Here is a 12,063-nt window from a genome sequence, read left to right as displayed (position 1 = left end):
ACTTTAAAGGAATGCTCTCCCCCGCCCTCCACAGCAATGCCAAGAGCTTGTTTCTCCTTTCAAGCAATTGATGTTTTAATGTGTCTGGTGCATGCCTATGTGACGTGTTAATTTAATCAGTTAAATATATTGACTGTTACATGTTATATGTATGATGTTTACATGTTTTAATAAGCCAGAGAACACACAGACGAAACCGAAATTGAAATAACTATATAATCCTGAAGCCAAGAGGCAATTCTAATGAGTGATTCTCTCGTGAAACTTTAGGATCGGCGGTTCTGTGCAAACACAGATGGGTCCTTTACAGAATAATTCATTATTTTATCAGTCCAGGTTGCAGCAGCTAAAAGTGGAGTTCAGACGCCCCCGAGTAATGCCATCGCAAATCCTTCAAGTGCTTCCTGTAAATAGCCCCAGGGTGGTTTTATTTAGACACTCAGCGCTTTGTCCAAACTTTTAGCTCATTTTGGGTTGCACAGCTGTAGTGAGAGTAGAATGAAACCTGTCACTCACTTTAAGCCATGACGCAGCATGGACGAAGGCAAGCCTTGCGTCACATCACACTCTCAGCGCACTGCAACATTTCCAGAAAGTGTGACTGTAGAACAGCTCATGTAACAGGAAGCATTTTCCCTCGACCGGCGGTCATTCGGGTAACAAAGCCTGGGCTGTTTCACCGCTATCCAAGAAAACACAGGAGACTTGGTACTTGCAGTGATATAATCATGAAACACTCTTATCTCCACCACAGCAGTAAACCTAGGATGAATAAAAAAGGGCAACTCAAAGACAGTATTACACTTTTCTCATTAAATCTTCGCAAACTCTTAGAACCTCAACTAAGGTACAGCTAGAAGGATACACTTTTTCTGCTACATGACCTTCACTGAACTGTACATTGGGCATCTTGGCTGTGGCGGGGACGAAGGAGTTAATAACTACGTGACAGTGCTTAATTTGTAAAATATTAAGTACAGGTGCTCAAAATTTTGTAGGAGGCCGCACCCACTTTCCCAAGCTCCACCCACTTCCTCCACTGGCTCCACCCACTTCCTCCACTGGCTCCACCCACATCCTCAACTGGCACTGCTGAAAGCCAGATGTAATACCCAAACTGAATTTCAGCAAGGGAGCCTGCCTCAAGTAAGGTTTTGATAGGAGGTTCATTCTGAAAAAGTCCATTTAAAGCACAATTTTGGAATAAAGTGGCTAAAATTACTAATGCCTTGAAAAGGGACCTGTGAAATATTCCAGTCTCTCTGTGCCAATTTGGGGGAAATGACAATATTAGATATGCATAAAGGTGCTCTGTTTTGTCATTTTTAGCAGAGTCGAATTGTACGTCACTAGTTCAAAGTTACAACTTTTACATATCGTATGTGACAAAATAAACCAAAAGGTTCTGTCAGAGAGCAGGTTCTCACCATCAATGAAACTAGTGTGCAAATGGTCGGTGTATAGTATTTGTCATAACTGCATCATCAAGTACCTCCTTAATTTCATCTCCTGGGCTTTTGACAAAATGTTCATGTGTGTGTTATAGCAATTTCAATTTGAATTAGCTAGTGGGAATATTGTTTTGTGAACGGACTGATATGGATTTAAACTTATACACTAACCTATAGCACATGATGTATGTGTCATGCGTCCTCAGCAGTGGGCAGCACAGAGAGTAGGGATCACAAATCAGTTGTCCCTTAACAAATCATAATGGGCCTTAGAAGCACGAGCAGTGCTGTGTGCCTGTCACCCCATGAAGTCACACCGAATGTCTTAGTATTGGGAATACATCTACCACCACAGCTCTATGTGGGTGTTGAGAAAGGATACACACATCTAGGTTGCCCCATGCGCAAACCGAGTAAAAAATATGCAAATTATATATCTGTTTCATTTATCAAACAATGTTATTTCTTCATAGACATTCATTATACTACAAATACATAATAAAATAATTTATATTATAAGATTAAAAACGGTCAGTTTTTCATCTAATAATATACATTATTTTATTATATATTGTATTGTTTTTTAATAAATATGATGATGTTTTACCAAGAATAAGGAAGAAATAACATTGTTTGATAAATAAAACAGATATATAATTTAGTCTTTTAAAAGTGTTGCCCTTATTATTCTCTATTGCACTTTGCTGATTGTGTCCCTTCTGGAAGATATAATACTGATTATGGGAAAAGTGGTATAAATTAAGGTTGTAAATTTGCTAATTTGTTTTTGACTCCACCCTACATTTATTAAACCGGCTGTTAACATAGGGTTAATGCCTACTAGAATTTTGGCCTCATAAATCAAGGAAAGGGGACCCTTATATTTGTTGCACATAAACCCATCCCCTTTTCTATAAAGGGTATCTCCCAATACTTTTTTGTGCCCTACTTTGCCACAGCCGCTCTCCTCACTCTAGAATGTTGTATCACATATTTGCATCTTGGAGATTGTTAAGTATTTTTACAAACTAGCTCGCTGTGTTATTATTTAAAAAAAAGTAAGCCTAGCTGGCTAGCATGTTGAGTATCACTGTTCTACATTTTAGATTTAAAACCCCTCAAACCAGTCAGTTACGCCTGGTATATAGTGCTCTAAACTGCGAAAAAGAACAATAGGCATGGCCTCTAGGGCTTGTTTCGGTTGCACACAAGCAGGCAGCTGCTGCTGAAGGCTGTGCAATGGATCCCTAAAAACACTCTGCCAGTACACCAAATTATTTGCCTATAGAATGCTCTACTAGTCCAGGACAGATACTCGCAACCCCACCCAGGCCGTTCAATGAATGATGTCATTACCTGATGCAGATAACCAGGCCGGTCTGTGTGTGCTTGAGGCGCCGCGCATTGCATAGCCATCGATAATTTTTTCCGTCGATGTTTTCGAGCATAACATAGCAACATAAGCCTACGTGACTGACAGTTAGTTTATCTGCCTGAGGAAAAGCAGCGTTATTTTTACTTACTGCATTTTAATCTGTTTCCGAGGCCTGCTACACGAGGACAGGCTGCATGCTTCTTTAACAGACTGAATAGCGCAGCCCCGCAGCTGCGCAGTATGCTATGGTGAATGGCTGTACGTTGTTCGTGTCTGCATCATGATAACGTGGGTGGCATTGAATCTGGAAAAAGCTACACTGCAGCACACAGGAACAAATCCAGCACAATCAGTGGCTCACCACAACACTGACTGAAAGCATGTATTTACGGTGTCACATCGGCTGGCTCTTCACCTGGAGGCAGTTGTAAAGTGCCGATATTGTCTGAAACACGTTGCCATCACCATGTGAGTCAGCACTCTCAGGTATGTCAATAGACCCGGCCCTGAGAAAGAAGTGCCGGTGCTAAGCACCGGCACAAATTAAGCACTGCTACGTGACGAATTGCTCTGCAATTCTCATCAAAACTTACAAAACACGACAGCCCTGAACGAGACAAGTGTGCTTTTAATTTTGCCAAACTACACACAAAGTTGTTTGTTGCGAAATATAATAAGCTGTGTACAAGTTAGCAGGTACGGGCCATCAGCTGAAGTGGGGTTGTTGTTCCATTGGATGGAGAGGCCGAGGCAAGGCTGGGAGTGCGTGTCCCAGCAGGGAGCGGTGCACACCCTTCTCTCTCCTTCGAGGTCACTGCCTCCAGGTGCAGCGTTTCACTGGGCGTGAGGGGCCGACGATTTGCTGCAGATCGTTGCACCCTACGTCGTTAGGCTTCATCTTGCAAGGGGGCTTTCTGCTTCAGCATATTGCTAGGTTTTATTTCCACTAACTTTTTGAAAGTTGAAATAACTACAACACATTATTTGCATTACGTTCCTCTTTTTTAAGAGTAATTTGGGAAAAGCACCTCAAGTCAGTCTTTTACCCTAATGGGCACTTTTGCAAATCATTTACCCGTTTTGACAAACTGGACCATGAGTCGTTTTATCGCGATGACCGCAGTAACCTTTGAACACTGTTCACTTCCGAGACGTGCACCCGTTTTAATCACACCCATTGGGGTTTGAAACCATTCACGCTTTTAAGTTACACAGAAGGAACAAACATGCGTTTTTAAAACTGCTTTCTGTCCGTTTCACGGCGCATACATTCCCTTTTGCTTCCCTCCTGAACACCCCAGCTGCTTTGCCACCCCCTCCTTTCCTGCTGGCATTCCCCCCTCCCTTCTTGCCCAGTCCTTGTTTCCCATAACACCACCTTGCCTAGGCCAGCGCAAAATTGCTCACCATTTGCTTGTCTTTAATCAAGACGAGACATGGTGGATGTTTAGCTGCCGACAGGTGCAGTGAAGCCTCCAGTGATGAGATACGAATGAAGTCAAGCAGCTGCCGAAGAAAGACAAGCGAAGGATAACGACGTGAGCATGCACCTCAGCTGTACGTGAGCAAGTCACGCTGTGCGCGTTTCCATGTGCCGTGAGCATGCACATCGGACGTCTAGGGAGCTCGTCATCACCTTCTGCGTCGCCTGCTGTTGCCGAGCCTGAGCCGCTAACCCTGCACACCTGAGGAGGAAAGACTGGCCTCGAGAGCAGCGGGGGACTCCTGAGTCAGCCCGGTGAGTGGGGGGGGGGGGGGCGTGTAAATACTGTGTTTTTGGCGCATCAGGCTAGCGAGACAGGAGATGGGCACTTCGAGTGTGTGGATGCGCGTGTGTGACTGAGTGCGTGTGTGCGCGTGAGCCCGTGAGTAGGTGGGGGGGCGGTGAGGGGGGGTGTATGTATGCAGTGTGTGTGTATGCAGTGTGTGTGTATGCAGTGTGTGTGTATGCAGAGTGTGTGTGTGTGTGTGCGCGGAACTGAGAGAGGCATGGCTGACTGAGATCGGAGATGTGCACGGCTCCGGGGGCTGGGCGTGCGCGTTCACGCTAGGATATCGGCGCTCGTCCACCTGTGAAGGTCGCTTCAGAGGCAACTTGGCAACAATAGGTCTACGAGACCTAAAAACCACCTTCACAAAAAGATGTGTTATTGAATTGTGAGTTCTTAAGCCATTGGCAAGATAGGCTGGAAATATATTACACAGCTTTCCCATTCGATCCCATGGGCAAGATGGACTTTCAACAGTAAAAAACTAAATGGAGATTATTTCACTGTCAAGACAAGATACACACCTCAGTACATGTCCTACCTTTCACACGCACTGTACCCTATCCAGGGGAGTACCTTGGACCTACCATAGGGGTGTCTGATGTGCATAGAAAGGGAAGGGTAAGGCCTGGCAAATGGGTGCACTTGTCAGGACAACATGGCAGTTTAACAAACTGCGCGCAGGCACTGCAGTTCCAGGCCTGAGTTCTCTCTTTTGAGGCTACTTGTGTAGGTGGCACAATTAGTGCTGCAGGCCCACTTGCAGCTTTTGCATTATCAGCCCTGGCACACATAGTGTACTTCACTAGGGACTTTACTAGTAAGGCAAACATACCAATCATGGACAACCAATTACCATTACACTTTACACAGGGAGCGCTTGCACTTTGACACTGATCAGTAGTAGCAAAGTGCCTAAAGCATCTAAGTTGGCAACACCATGTCAGAAAAAAGGTCTAGGGGGAGAGCAAAAAGTTTTGGGAACTTTAGCTAAATAGCACCAAGTCCAACACGTGGCATCATAAATCTGACTTAAGGTTTGTGTAGCTCTTGCGTTGCATGGTGAAAGAGCGACGCAAACCAGATAGCAAATAGGCCACCCAATTCATAAGCTCACACTTGTCCATCACTATTCCACCAGGCTTGTCCAGGACTTGAAGCTAAGGGATCGTCTCTCCCGCCCTCGCCCCTGTGGCTGGCTACCAGTTAAAGAGCTTGTATTATTTAAGTCTTCATATCTTGTGCACAAGGCGGTCTGTCCCTCAAAACTGACACCTTTTTGCAGTCGTCTCAAGTGGTAGACTTAAATTTGTGTGCTGAGATCTTTCGGACACTCTTTTCTGGAGATTCCAAGCGCCAAACGGAAAACTGAAGTTGGTCATATTTTCTCTGTGGCTACAGCAGTCAAATTAAATTCTTGACTTCAATCCTAGAGTCAAGAGTCAAACCTCCTAAAAAGTCATTAAAGAGCTGTGATTTTCCAGTCCATTGTTATCTATTTGGTTTGGTGACACATATCTCTGAATACACACCTGGCTTTTCCAATACAACGCCAAGATAACTTTTGGGGCGAACGCTGCGCTACATGATTATCAAACCTAACCTACAGCTACCTTCCCACTAGCCCCAAAAGAAGACATAGGATCTTCACAGGATGCTCCTGATGTCCTGTGACGGTCATCCTCTGCACCCAGCCTTCACACAAGAGCTGGAAACCCATCCTGCGCATGGGATTAGAGTGCGCTCTAGCTGTCCGCGATATTGGTTTACTGGAAGGCATAGTGAATAGAGCAGACATCATGTGACTCACAGTGTGAGTTGGCAGTTTTGTATGAGACGTATATACTAAACGCTACTCTACTGGCTCGCATCCACAAAGGAACTCATTTGTAAGCCAAATCTACGCCTACACAGCCTTCTAAGAAATGGCCTTTACCTTTCCCAGCGCTAAACCAACCCCTGCATGCACCAAGCCTCGTTCTAGTCTTCCACAAAGCGTTCCAATAGGAAGGCCGCATTTGGAGCGGAAACGAGGGTGCAGAAGGAGGAAAGACTTGCAGGGACAAGAAAAGTCGAGATAGTTAGTGCATGTCCGGATGTCAGCTGCAGGAATGTGAAGTCCTATATCACAGCTGGCTTGGCAACTCGATAAACAATCTAATACTCAATGCACCACTTGCCCCCATATAAAACACGTTGGACATTTACTTTTCCAGCGAAAAGGCTTGATTGGATTCTTGTCGAAAACCCCGTCACAGTGACGAACCTTAAAAGATGGTGCTTGCATTCTGTAGATTTTTACATTGTTTTTTTCCCTTCAGCCGTGACAGCTCTATCAATCGACGTATACTTTCACTGAAGTTAGTAAAAACACATTCTTGTGACCTTGACTCAACATGTTTGGCCTATCCTGGCACTGCCTTCTTTCTAAAAACACTTAGGTAACACAGATTCGTTTTGTGTATCAATCAAGTGCCCGGAAATGAGTAGGGAGGGGCGGGTGGAATATTTACTGTACAAGTTTCCGCCGCTGCTACCGTTCTGCTCTTAGGCCTTTGAGTGACATGTTGTGTTACTGCAGACAATGTATGATTGCCAGTAATAGCTTACAATATTCAGCAGGTTAATCAGTAACCATGGGTGCAAGTAGAAACCTGTGGGAAGCATGTTTCTTAAAACAATAAGGAAATATTATTTTACAGAGCTATAATTTTATATTGAACAACCAGGAATACGTTGCTCTAAGGCAGAAGCGATCTGGGCGTTTTGTAACAAGTTGATTTTTCTGGTAATACAGGCACGGATTGGTATCCGAGACAGCGAAATGTGGACGATCCCTGGGGCATATTACCAACAACTAGCGATAATTTTTGTCTCTAACTTGTTTAGAGACAAAAATTATCGCCGCACATCGGCGATTTTTATCGCAGATAAACCTTGCTATTAGCAAGGTTTATCGCAAATGCGATAAAAAACGGCCTCAATGCATGAATATCGCTGAAAAGTCAGCGATATTCATGCATTATCGAGCAAATGCTCTTAGCCATGTTATCCACCTCCATTGGATAACATGGCTAAGAACTGCTCAGGGCAGGTGTTAGCTTTAGCGCGAATATCTCCAAAAGTTGGTAATAGGAGATAGCGATGTTAGGGACTGTTTCCAGTCGCTAACATCTTGGCACGCCCACTTTGCATGTCATTAGTGATAAATATCACTGACATGCAAAGCGGAGCCCAAGATGGTCGCTATCTCCTATTAGCTGTCACTAACTGGTGTTAGCGACAGCTTGGTAATAGGGAGATAATTTTATCTCCGCTTTCTTGGCTTTTAAAGCCAAAAAAGCGGAGATAAACCCCCTTGATAATATGCCCCCCAATTTCTCAAAAAATAACAGGGAGTTAAGACAGCTTATCCTGAATGAATTGAATTCAAAAGTGGACACTTGAACATAAGAGGCTCTTCCGAAAACTCGGAATATGGGCTCGCCCAGGAGGTTTGTTCCGAAAGATGAAAAATGTAGAGATGAAAGGTGCAGTTCAATAGATGTTAGCCCAGTAAAAAGGTTTTTCTACTCTACTGCAACTGTAGAGGGTTAAGAGCTTTGAGGCATATTAGCAAGGACCGGTGTTAAAATCATCGCCGTTTTATCGGCAGGAAAATGCCGTTAAAGCGGCGATAATGGGTTTGATAATACGCCCTTGTTCATTCCCATAGAAGCCCATGTTAACACCGGAACATGGGCTTCTATGGGAATTAACAAGAGCATATTATCAAGCCCATTATCTCCGTTTTATCAGCAGTTTCCTGCAGATAAAACAGCGATAATTTTAACACCGGTCCTTGATAATATGCCTCCAGGTTCGCTGTTCCCGGTTTGCATAAAACGAGTGCAATTTGACCATTTTTAAACTTACTAGGACTCCAACATTATTCAAATCCTGGTGGAATATATAAAGAACACTTTTATTGGTGTTTGTGTTTTTCAGTTTGTGGAGTACGAAGTCCATATACGATGTTACCAAATCATACCGAGCCATTATCGACGAATTGCTCTTCTGAACCCTGAGAACAAGCTGCTTCCTGATGCACTTGTCTGAGACAGCAGAGAATGGAAGTCCAAGCAGATTCCAGGAGGGGCGTCTCCATCGCAGATGATGTCACGAGGATGAGGAGTTATATTTACAAGGGAAGTGGCAGACCGCAGTGTTAACCTTCTTGGCTTAAAGCCGTGCTCTGCCACTTTGGAAACGCAGGGGTGCATCATATTTACAACAGTACGGTGCTGCCCTGTATTTCACCTGCGCTGCGCAGGGTGCCTGCATTGTGGGAATGATTGTTATGTGCAGGAAGGTGTCCCTTCCAGCACATATATGCTTCCAGCACATATATAATCATGCTGTTTCTATGTGTGCTGCACAATGCAGCACACATAGAAACAGCAAAAACGAGGAGAAATAAAGCATTTTTCCTCATTGCTCCATGTTAAGACCAGGTTTTTTTTGGTCTTACTTTTGGTGCTCTGCCATACATCCACCACCCTTGTAAATATGGGGCAGCGTCAAAATCAATGGGTGTTGCGTTTGAACGCTCACCGCAACATCCATTGCCCTCCCCTTTCACGCTAAGTGTAGCGTGAAAGGGTGCTTTATTCACAAGACGAAGCTAAGCCTGGCATGTAAATAAGGCAAAGCCCATATTGCCACAGCAACATCACAAAAAGTTACGTTCCTCTGGCGATAGGTGCTTGTAAATATGCTCCTGAGTTCTCTTGCTCGAGCTACCGTGAAGAAGGAAAGAAATCCCCACTGTTGTTTCATAAAAGCCCCACTCTTGTTTCATTGAATGCAGTGCAGCTTGATATCGAGTGAGTAATTCACTGTTCGGGAGCCAAGCAACAATGATAGGTATTGAATGCTGCTGTTGCAGATGATAAAAACCATCCATTCCTCACTCAGAAAATATTAAACCTCTATAGAGCAAAGCAGGATGCATACCGACGTCTTGCTTATTTACTTTACACATGGCGGAACACCTGGAGAAGTTGATCTGTGCCCCACCACACTAGTGGTGTAAAGCAAAATGATAGGAGGGCCCACGGAATGAGGTGGGGGATCTCAGACTTCTGTATGCCCAAGCCTTGAAATTAATGGGGGGCCACCTGTGTAGGGTGGGGCCCCCTCCACCACACAGGCAGAATCGCCCTGCGTTAAACCATGCGAAGGACTGTCTAGCATCTCTGTGCTGGCATATGCAAATGATTTGATCCTGCTAGATCAAACTGCCAGCAACTGGTAAAAATTGGTGAATTTACTAATGGTTTAAAATTGCACCAATAAATTGACAATTAACTTTTCTAAAACCCAAAGTAATGTAATTTCCGAAAGGTATGTGGAACTACACCTGGTCTCCTCATAGATCTAAATTGGAGAGCGTACAGATTTAAGTACTTGGGAGTCATTTTTTATCCTCAGTTAAAATGGAGAATCAATTTTGAAGACCAAATAGTGCTGTTAATTGCTGCAGCGAATTAATGCGATTCAGTGATAAATTTTCTGGTAGTTCCAGTTCTCCATTGTTGAAGGTCTTTAAGATCTAATTGACCCGGGATCTGTTAAACTGAATGTAAAGGGTTTCTAAAGCTTTTTTATATTAGTCTTTCAACACAAAGTTTGGTCAGGTTGGTACTGGATTGGTACTGCAGCCTCAAAGCTAGCGGAAAAAGCGACCATTTTATGTCTTAATACACTACTCTGTGGTAGTGATGGTAGCATAGCTGAGCTTGTTTGGAAAGAGATTGAACACTCCTCTTCCGATATAAAACAAACATTGGAAATGTTTCTGATTCATTATGACGTAGTGACTGCTTGGGAGGATCATAGCTCCTCCACACAAAGGGGTCTAATTTGAGCTTTAATTTGAATATTAATATTGGTAAACTGAAGATCAGCTCGATACTAGGAATTTCCTACGATTCTTTATTTCCTCAACCCGATTTGCTTTCGGGCTTTAGACTGTATATTTGTGGGTTCAACTTAAAATTATGGTTCAACCAACCAGACTTTCCAAATAATTACTGAGCACCGGAAAAGCTCAGCAAAAGTAATGTTAATTAGAACAGGAGACTTCGAGCCTTCTTATTCAATTTAGACTCTGTAGGAAGGCAAAACAACATGACTGAGATTACTTTTTTTATTTTTTTATATCTGTTGTCATTTGCAAATAGTGATAGGCAGTTTTATACTGTACTCTTTTTAACAAAACATATGTTGGCTGTACCATTGACTTGTTTAGCAATAAACATTTGTTATTTCAGCACCTGGTCATGGCCTCCACTTTCCTGATAAAGGACTGCCTGCTCAGTAATGAGAGTCTCATCTGCCTGGTTCAGATGTAATTGCTTTTAATTCAGTCACCAGTGCAGTGAAGACAATGCACTTTACAGAGCGGGCACCACATTAGTTTGGCCCTGCTCAGGAAAAGGTTTTTATTTTTCAAGAGCCAACTCTCAAAGGGAGAGTTCATTTTTAAAAGACAAAAAAAGCAATTATTATTATTATATTTCTTATATAGCGCCAGAATCGACCCCCGAAGGGGTATCTCCGCGCTTGCCTTGGGAACCCGTCCTGGTTTTTCCCTGTGAGATATCCCCTACAGGGCATCCCCAAGGTGAAAGCCAGGCATCCCGCCGCAGGGGGGCCGTTGTGGAGATTAAGCAAGCTTAATGCCCAGAGTTGCAGAGTGTGAACCCATGATTAGGTCAGGCACCAAAGCTAGAATGATCAAGTCCGTGGACATTTGAGCTCAACACCCTGCCGCGACGGGAATCGAACCCTGGTCCCGGGTCTGACCTCTGCTTCAGGGTCTGCCTGCTCTAACCAGTGAGCCACACTTCTCCATGGCAATGGCCATGAAGGGCAGGGAGTTATTTTCCTCTTGTCCAGGCAACTGATTGGTTGCACTGCCATGGATCACCATGCCTTGCATGGTGTGAAATCTAGTAATGGCCGCCTTTCCCTAAATATAATAGAGCTGCCATCACTATGACCTGGAAGACCGGTGACAGACTGGCCACCATGCTAAGGGTTTCCACTGGTCAACCTAGCTGAGACGCCATCATGAAATCCTTTGGTCACCTTACCTGCAAATGAAGAGAAACTGACTTTGTTGGGTAGTTTATAGCATTTCTCTAGAATCCAGAATAGCCTGCACTGTGGCTGCCGATGCTCAAAAACAACTCAGCGGAACTTTATCTGGACCTTGTTCCGATTGTTTTTTGGATTCCTTTTTACCCATTGATGCATCTGCCTTTCTAACTATGCTGAACTCCATAAAGTCAGGTTAATTTCTGGACCCTCTCCAGCCATCATACTTAAGTAAGCTATTCCACCTTTTGCAAATGATGATCTCCCTTCTTAATTTCTCACTTCTAGAGGGCCTGGGAGCATGGAAACATGTTATGATAAGCCC

The sequence above is a fragment of the Lissotriton vulgaris genome, chromosome 3_1 (assembly GCF_964263255.1).
Source record: "Lissotriton vulgaris chromosome 3_1, aLisVul1.2, whole genome shotgun sequence".
NCBI classification, from domain to species: Eukaryota; Metazoa; Chordata; class Amphibia; order Caudata; family Salamandridae; genus Lissotriton; species Lissotriton vulgaris.
Note: the sequence above shows the minus strand (reverse complement) of the source record.